Source organism: Rhipicephalus sanguineus, chromosome 1, assembly GCF_013339695.2.
Source record: "Rhipicephalus sanguineus isolate Rsan-2018 chromosome 1, BIME_Rsan_1.4, whole genome shotgun sequence".
NCBI classification, from domain to species: domain Eukaryota; kingdom Metazoa; phylum Arthropoda; class Arachnida; order Ixodida; family Ixodidae; genus Rhipicephalus; species Rhipicephalus sanguineus.
Window position 1 is genome coordinate 44,171,148 of NC_051176.1, and position 9,484 is coordinate 44,180,631.

General features: G+C 45.9%; 1 protein-coding gene across 2 annotated transcripts in view; it reads right to left on the minus strand.

Moving 5' to 3' along the window:
• LOC119390824 (nascent polypeptide-associated complex subunit alpha, muscle-specific form) overlaps positions 1-9,484 on the minus strand; it is a 671,315-nt gene that overhangs the window by 456,444 nt on the left and 205,387 nt on the right. The gene's annotated exons all lie outside the window — the stretch shown is intronic.

The window sequence follows — 9,484 nt, forward strand, 5'->3', positions numbered from 1 at the left end:
TCTATCAATCATACTTTGTCCTTCGAACTACAGTGGCCATGCTGTTCGGGTTCATCCCCACTACCGTGTATCAGAAGCGCCTTTTCGATTTTTTTTCGTTTCTTTGGTGCCATTCCAGATGGTTAGCCTTTCATAGCTTCTGCTCAAGGCACCGCAAGTAGCCGCAAACCAGCAAATCGAATGGGGCCGCTCCCTAGCAAACACCGGCTGCCCCCGCAACTATGCCTGCAATGCACCGAAACCGCAGAAAGGACGAGAGTGGCACTGTAATTTGGAATACAGAAAACAAACATGCCGCGGTTGCGTCGAGGGCAGTGCATTTGCATGATAAGAGGAAGGTAGCGTGAAACAACAGGGGAAAAGAATTGGACAAGCGCGTGGCGCGTTTTGCTCTTTGTTTTGCGCTAGCTTCTTTACGTGATGGAAGTCTCTGACTAGGCGAATTGTCATCCTCGATGCACTCTACGGGGACTTTCTGAACTGGCACTTCGCTCTAACGGCACTGTAGTAAAACTTGCTCGCTAAGAAAAAGCGTGAACAAGTGAACAAGCGCATACGAACGCGACATTTTCGGATTTCACGCTACTGGTTCAATGGAGTGTAATTTAATGCTACCCAGAGAGGAAGGCATAGAAAAAATGCGACCACCGTGCGCGATATGACTAGTTGGTGTTAAATGCGAAGCATTTATTTAGATACCAGGGGCACTTTGAGCGTTTCAGTCTATATATATACATATTACGACGGAAGAAGTAGCAGCTGTGCATAGACTTTCGGCGAAGCCGGGGAACTGAGACCCGTGGGATTATCGCTCGCTTTAAAAGACAGGAACAGCGGACTCCTGGCTCGCAAATAAAAAAATTAAGGAAAGAAAGTGGCAATGTGTACGTCTGTGAGATAATGACTCGCCTTTCTCGTAACCTATTGCCTGCAACTAACGATTGGGCAAAGAATGTTGGATGCACGTGCGTCTGGCACACGAATGGAAAGGCATTGGTGCGAAAGAAGAGCGGCGAACGTGCAATGGTTATCCGAAATGAGCCCGATTTCGCAAACATGAAGTAATCTGTGAAGTGCCTTGATAACATTTCTGGGCACTTTTCAAGCACAAGAAGTAACGGCGACGATTCCACCGCACGCCTGTACTTTCATTCCATATATTAGTCGTACAGCTGCAGACGAGACAGGTTTCAGAGATAACGCCTGTTCCTATCATGATTATGGCTCTTTCAATGCCTGCTATGTGATACAACTTTTTTTTAATATATGTCCGCGTTTCATTTGAACGCACGAAGTATGAGAAATAAACAGGAAAAATTGCAAGAAGTGCTTGAAAATGTCAAATGCAAATCTGATATTTTATGTTTCTCAGAAACTTGGTTATCTGAACGGGAGAGCCCACCAGAACTTGTGGGATATACGTATCAAGGACTAACACGAAACTTTTGCCGTGATGGGGGCCTTACCATGCATGTGAAAATGCAGCTTCAGTATGACGCGGCACGTCAATATACTGTGATGAATGAAAACGTATAACGTCTTGTCATTCGTATAAAATGTGGGTACTTCTGTGTTATCTATACTCCGCCATGCGGCAACAGATGCATTTTCTCAATTTTGTACCAGACCTGTTAAACCATTTAGGCAACACTGGTACTATGTTCTTAAATATGGGTGATGTGAATATTAACATGCTTGGCAATGATGTAAGTACAAGGGAATTCAAGAACACAATAAAACCATATGCATGTGAAAACCTAATCAACTTACCGACGCGGGTCACGGCAGAGAGTAGCACGTTACTTGAAGCATCACAAATATGTCTTCCCCAGACCAGCATTTCTGCTGGTCTGCTGAAGCAAGATATCACTGATCGTCTGCCAGTACGTTGCCGTCGGTGAAGGCCGAAGCCACCAAAACATGCACTTGGTCTTATCGGAGAATCAATTCCCAGTCGCCAGAAACTTTTTTTCTCAATTGTTGAAAAAGTAAACTGGGAATTTGTTATGACAAGCACGGACACGAATAAAGCTTACAATCTTTTTTATGACAAGCTGAAACATTGCTACGATCTGGCTTTTCGTATTAAGGGGGTATAGTTGGGTAAACGCGCTTTCTTGGTTTCAGCCTTATATCTTAAAAACTATTCCGTATTTCATTTTGGAACTCGCGTGTTCAGTGAAAAAGCTTGTATCCTTGACATTGTGTAATTTTGACCCTGTAGCCTTTCTTACTTTTACTTTCTTGTATTTTGAGTACTGGATTTTAGGCTGGGGTGTAAATTTAAATGCACCTTTTCTCAAAAACAAGAAACAGTATGACCGTCAAATTTGGCATGCTAATTCCACATAGTAGTGAAAATAATCCCGAGCTATAAAAACGAATTCTTACAATTAGGTCGCAATAAAAAAATATAGTCCTCACTTGTCATGTGCTGTAAGAGGGACTTTTCATTTAATCCTTTTTTTCTTAAATATAACTGGCACTCTTTTTCAAAGTATTTCGTGAAGACTATTCAGAAGGGATTCAAGTATAATCTGAGAAATTTTCAGCGCTATCGGTTGGATAGTTGTCCAGAAAAGGTATGTACATAATGGGCAAAAACAGCGCGCATACGGACGGGACGAAGAAAAGCTAGGATACACAGAACAAGCGCTGACTCTCAACTGCCAAGTTGTTTTTCTGGAGGGAAACGTCTCTGTGGGCTGAAATAAATTGTGTTGAATCGGTCGGTCACGTACTCATGATGTCCTAGGAGTCGACAGCCAACACAGTTTGCGTAAATAGCGCAGTCCCGGCTAACGGCTTCCAGCTGAATATTGTGTTGCTGTAGTGAAATTCACTTGGTTCATTTAGCAAATGACTTTCGCTTAGCCTTAAGCCGCTTAGGCGTATTACGGATAACTTTTATGAGATCGCTTCTCATTTCTAACGCTTTGAAACATAACCAGATTAACGGTGTAAACAATTCTTGTACATCAATAATTGTCGTTTAAAGGTACCTGGTTCCCAATTATTTAGCGTGTTACTATGAGTAAGAACAGTTGCGCTCAATATGACTTGCAACACGGGAGCGCGTGGCCTCGCAAGCTTAAGATCAACCATATCTTCCACTATTCATTATTTCCACAATTAAACACTGTTAATCTAACTTAAGAATGATCCCAAATAAGAAAATATAATTTAGTTGTGGAAATTAAGGTAAGTTGTAGCCACGTGTCATGTTCCAACTCGCGAGTCCGCGCGCTCCCGTGTTGTGTTGCAAGTCATATTGAGCCTGACTGGACTTGGAATATTGCGTGCATGCGCAGAGGCAAGCAGTCTTGTATCTTAATAGCGCTGTTTTTTTTCTTTATTCAATAAAGTGAATTAGTCCTTGCGTGCTGGGCAGCCTCATATCTGTCTCGGACTATCTAGTCAGTGACAGCGTAACCGCGAATTTCATTTCGGAGGGGGCACACACACCCTTGACCCGAACTGGGCAAGTTTGACTTCATGCTCGGTATCCCATGCAGGCACAAATTTCGGCAGAGGCACGCGACCGAAGGCCGATCCCTTGCCTACGCCCCTGTTCTGTTCTGTTCAAACTGGCTTGCTGTGGAGAGGTTGTGGTTGATGTCACCTTATATAAGTTCTGCAGCGAGAAAAAAAGATGTTTACTCAAAAAACGCGCCTTGCATGACATAAATAAAGTTTTTTCCAGTCCAGAACTTAAAAAAAATTTTTGACAAGTAGGGGAAAAACACATAGCAAACTGAAACAAGCAAAAAATGGCATGGTAATGTACAGTTTGCTTGCAGGAAATCACATTCCAATAGAAAGCCCGTGGCGACACGTACCGCGGATCTTATCAAAAACCAGCAGATGATGAAGCGAAGGAACGTACAAGAAACGTTATTTGTACTGTTTTAAGTGTATTGTAGTAAGTGTGATGTAGGTAGGAAGAAGGCAAAGTGGACGAAAAGACAACCTATCGCCGGCAGGGACCGAACCTGCAGCCTTCGTATAACGTGCCCGATGCTCTATCAATTGAGCTACGGCAGTGGTTGTCCTATCGTCCACTTTATCGGGTATCTATGTGCAGTATGCTCTGCGGCGTCGTTATTAATAATTGCTGGGGTTTCACGCGCTCATTCCGCGATATGATTATGAGGCCCGCCGTAGTGGGGGATAATTGTAGATGTAGCGCAAAAATTACACACAGGACAAGAGGTGGGGCGAAGACGATCAACGGATTAAAATTTTTTCTCGGGTATTACGCGCCAAAACCACAATTTGATTATCAGGCACGCTGCAGTCGAGGGCTTCAGAAATTTCAACCAACTGAGGTTCTTTATAACGAGTACTTCAATGTAAGTACACGCATAGGCGTGCGCAGGGTTTCCCATCGGGGGGGGGGGGGGCGCGAAGGTTCATCGCAGCGCCCCCCCCCCCCCTTGTAAATCAATGTACGAGGCAGATTTTGCGCCCCCGCCCCTCTTAGGTGACTAGGGGGGCCAATGTATGGGGCAGATTATGCCCCCCCCCCCATCTTAGGATATTAGGAGGGTGCCCCCCCCCCTGTGCGCTCGCCTATGAGTACACGGTCTTCTGGCATTTTCGCCTCCATCGAAAATGCGACCGCCGCGGCCGGGATCCAACCTACGTCATTCGGGTCAGCAGCCGAGCCCTGTAACCACAGTTCCACGAGGTTCTGTAACGTGCAACTACATGTGAGCACAACGGTGTTCCAGCAATTAACCTCCCATCTAAACGCGGCCCCCTCACAACGTGCGCTCTCGGGCTTAGCGGCGCGTCGGCATGTGTGCTAAGCTACCACGGCAGATAATCGTTGCGTCGTGGTCCATAAACACCGGCATCTCTCTCTATTAGAACTGACTTTCCAGAAAATTTGTTCGCATTAACGGTAACGCTGTTTCTCGAACCTCGCTCCCACTAAACCTATGTAACAGTATACAAGTGGCTGGCTGTCATGGCCCTTTCGTGACTTCGTAGAGGCCGACAACTCAATTAATTCGTGGAAACTTCATCTCGTGTCTGCACACAAGAAATATCCTACGTCGCAAGTGCCTCACCAGTTTGAAAACCATCGCTTCTGACCAGCGGCGTAGCCAGAATTTTGTTATTGTGTGTGTGGGGGGGGGGGGTCAATCATCCTTTAAGTACGCGCGTGCGTTTGTATGCGTGCGTGCATATACACATCCCCACCCCTCTACCCCTGGCTACGCCAGTGCTGCTCACTTCCGCATGTGCGTAGACATTTCTGCTTAGCGCTTGCATTATGCGTTCAGGTCTCCGATGCGTTCAAACGCTAGCTTTTACGCAATGCGGTCGTTCGCCGGCCTGGTGGCATCAGTACATCGCTGACAAGGAAAAGTACATCGGCTGTGAAGGAAAAGAAGCAAAAGATGGCTTGGCTTTCGCCTTTGAGTCGGCTTAGGCGAGTTCATAAGGAACCCTGGGAGATGTTTTTTGATGCAAGTGTAGCTGCAAAATCATATGAACTGCACTTTTTTTATTCGTAAGTTCAATTTTCTTCTTTTTTGTCAAACTCGCATTTACTTTTACGCCGGTTCTTTATATACATGCTCGTGTCACTTAATATTACACATTCCGTCTGTTCAGCATATCGTGTTCTCGCACCCTTGAACAGAATATATATTTTTAATGTAACTTTAGTCCCCACTTTTCTTTTCACACACAACCTTCCCCGTTTCTCTACAAATGAAAACAAGATTATCAAATACGAGACGCTGCCCCAGGTATTTGCAATACGTTTTAGAATATTCCACATGCACTTCGCGCTTAGTGGCTGATTTTGGAGCATGCCAGTCCACTCGGCCACGCAGCGTTGCTATCAGGGGCGGAGATTTGAATAAATCACCCGTGCAAACGATGTCTCTTGGAATGTAGTCGCGAGCGTTGCCGTCCGGAGCAGTACCACAAAGCATGAGGGTCTGAACTTTGTTCGAGCGAATCAGGTAGAGCGTTGGTCCAACGCGCTTAATATATGTGAAATAATCGGCTCTTTCCTCAATCATATTCATGAGTGAGGAAAGCTAAACGCACGGAGAAAGGGCAGAGTACATAGAAACAGACGTGGCCAGAAATCTTTCAGAACACTGAAACTCTTGAAAAGGCAAAGCAGGTACCGCGATGTACGCGCGTAGGGCCACATATTCGGGTGTGAACTGCACAGTTGTGACTGCCCTAAGCATTTCAGCATGACCTCATCTTTCGCATTCTAAGTCGTATGTAGATAAGTGTAAAAGTTGTGAATTTCAATAATTGTTGAATTGTAAGCGCAATTAGCCAAGATATTCCTTATACGATAGACAAGGGCGCTAATTTCGGCTAGTTGGTTGCTCATGATCGTCAAAACAGCGCATAAACAGCGGAGAAACATTAAGTGACAAATTTCAGCGCCCGTTTGTGACTTTGTGTTCCTCCGCTGTTTACGCGTCATTTCGACAAGCATTGGTACGATAGACGTCAAAACATATTGGCACAAAGCTCGATGTAAGGACGATTCACCTTCTTTCGAAACGCCACAAGGCAAATTCGATAACATTTGAAAAAACCAACTTCTCTCGTCACTAGATTTTGGCTACTGAAATCAACCGAAATAAGTTCTCACAAGATTCAAATGCAGATTCCCTCTTTAAGCACTGGAATATGGGGGTACTGCCAGCGTTCCTTTTTCATGCGATGTCGTTTCTTCACTAGGAACTTGAAGCAGAGTTAATATCAGGGAATGCATCTGTGAGAAAATTTTTTTCTTGGCTCTGCGATCTCGCCGAGTTTTGTATGGCATACGCACAACCTTGTGCGGAGTGATCAAAAACGTAACCTGTCCGTCCGAGCACGCTGTTAAGTATATGTAGTAGATACGCTTTCACTGCATTGTTTGAGTTTTGCACTTGTTTTGCTTTTAACTTCGCCTGTGTCATTTTGCATCACTGTTCTATTTCCGCACGCAATGCTAGTGCCTCGTCATCAGTGGTAACGTCGACCCTCACTAGGCTTTGTGCAGACGCCGTTCTTTTTAGTTATAAGCGACAAAAAAAAAACAGAAAAAAAACGACACTTCCTTTTTCTTCAATTTTCGGTTTATTATAACACAGTAATAATGAGAGAACGGCGGGAGTGGCTCAACGGCAAACGTGTACGCGTTACCAAAAATAACTGATCTGTTACAATTACCATTTGTTCATGCAAAATACCATACCATATAACTGATTCCAGTGACGAATTGCTGCCTTTAAACGTAATTGAGGAATTATTGAAAGCAACCTATTAAATCCGCGCTTGTTTCCTGCTGAACCTTATTAACATTGTAAAAATGCAGTAACTAGTCAGAAATTTCCTGACTGGTTCACTCCCCCTTTTGCAGCCATTCATCCGTGTGCTTATAAAAATTTTTGTGGGCAACCTTCCTCCGTTTCGCTTTCTTTTATGTGCGTGTATGTGGGGGGCGGGGGGGGGGGGGGGGAGGTGAAATCGTGAGCAGCAAACACTGAAAACTCGCACGATGTGCGCCCTGCACCGAACATTTTGCGTGCAAGTTTGTAGTGTCGTGATGTCCTCTTTTAAGCACCCCGCTTTATAGCTGCTCTAAGAAGGCGCTCCCAGCGGGATTATGAAGAAAATTACACCATTTTCCGCTAAAGGGGAACATGAGGCGATGCGAAGCCGGAGCACTTGCACGATCGCGTTCCGTTGGCGTTCTTTGGGTATGATACCGACCTCGCGTCGTGGAACGCGAAGAGGAACGCTACGCGCGTCTTGTCCTCCCTCTAGCCTGGCCGTTAATTCTCACAGGGCGAACGGGGAACGCGGTCGGCAGGCGTGCGAGAGGGGGCCAGCGTAGGAGATGAGAGAGAGGGGGAGGGGACGCGCATGCGCTGGCGCTCATCGCGGCGTTGCGCAGGAGAGAATTTCGGCATGTCTAGCCCGCGTTTCAGAGGAAGAGCGGAAAGGGGGAGGGGAGAGGGAAAGTGGAGAGGGGAATGAGAGAGGGGAAGGGGAGAGGGAAAGTAGACAGGGGAGCGGGGAAGTGGAGAGGGGAGAGGGTGAGTGGAGAGGGTATGCGCATGCGCTTTAAGGGTGGTCACGCCGCACACCACCACCACCACTACCACCGGATTGAACTCCGCCATAAGATACTTCGCATCTAAAATAAAGTAGCCATGCCTATTAATCTAGAGCAGCGGCGCTTTATTCAGTCGACCCATATCATGTAATGCGTTGAGATGAGACAACAAATACTGCGGTCGCTTCTGGCATGACCTCTCAGGCGTTCTACCGTACTTCTTCCATATTTATCTGACCAAAACTGCGTTGCTGCTTATAGATTCTTATCTTAACGGATTACACTCCACTCATGAAGAAAAAAAATTATTGAATTACAGGGAGCGTGACTGAGAATAAAGGTAATCACTATTACGAGCCACCAAAAGTATAACTGCAACTAAGTTGTGTAATTACTCCCATAGACAGGTCCAAATGAATCGAACAAACAGTTATGCCAAGGCAAGCACAGAGTACGTTAATTGTTGTCTTTAACTGTCGTGTACAGATTGCGATGTAAATTTAAATGAATTGAAGGGGAAAAAGGTTACCATTTCCGTCGGTAGGATCTGGAGCCATAACCTTCGAATTATGCGCCCAACAACTGCGAATTGAGATACGATGGAAGGCACTACCCCGTCCAGTGTTAGCCAGCGCCGCTCATAGCCCAGGTGGCGAGTGTTGAACATTATTTTTGACAGAGGGTGTCACGTGGCACGTAATCTTTGCGCGAGGGGGCAGCTGACCAAAACTCCCAGGGTCCCTTATGCATTCACCGAAGGCGAGCCGCAGGCGACAGCCGATCTGGACCTAACGTGGTTTTCAACTGCCTCCAGGATCGGAGGCACCTCGGCTGGTTTTGCACTGCCTCCGTGATCGACCCACCTTTGACCATGCAAGTATGCCACGTGATGACGTCACGTTATGTTACGTCATGATGACGTCACACATTCTGGTGAAATGTGACGTGATGATGTCGTATGGTGATGCCATCACGTGATGATGCTTTGCATCACTCGTGTTGACGCCGTCGACCGGGCACGCCGACGCGGGACGCCGGTCAATTTTCGCGTTTGATTAGACATTTAAGGCATTCGCCTTAATAAACCCTCGTATGCTAGCCTAAGGCATTAGACCTGCCGTGGCGAGGCTCTCGCTATGAATGAACGAAAGAAAGGGAATGAAGTGAAGGGTAGCAATGAAACAATTCAACCGCATATTCAGTCCAATGTCCGATGAAGAGTTTGATTGTTCGAGCAACATATTAACGCTCGGTGTTCATGGGCCCATTAGTCGAATTTCAAGCTTTCGGTCTTGGCACTGGTGATTTCATTTCGACTGCGCCCTGACGGAAAAAACGAAATAGCTTTGATCTGCTGCACTTATCCAATGCATTTTAAGCATGCCAATCTGA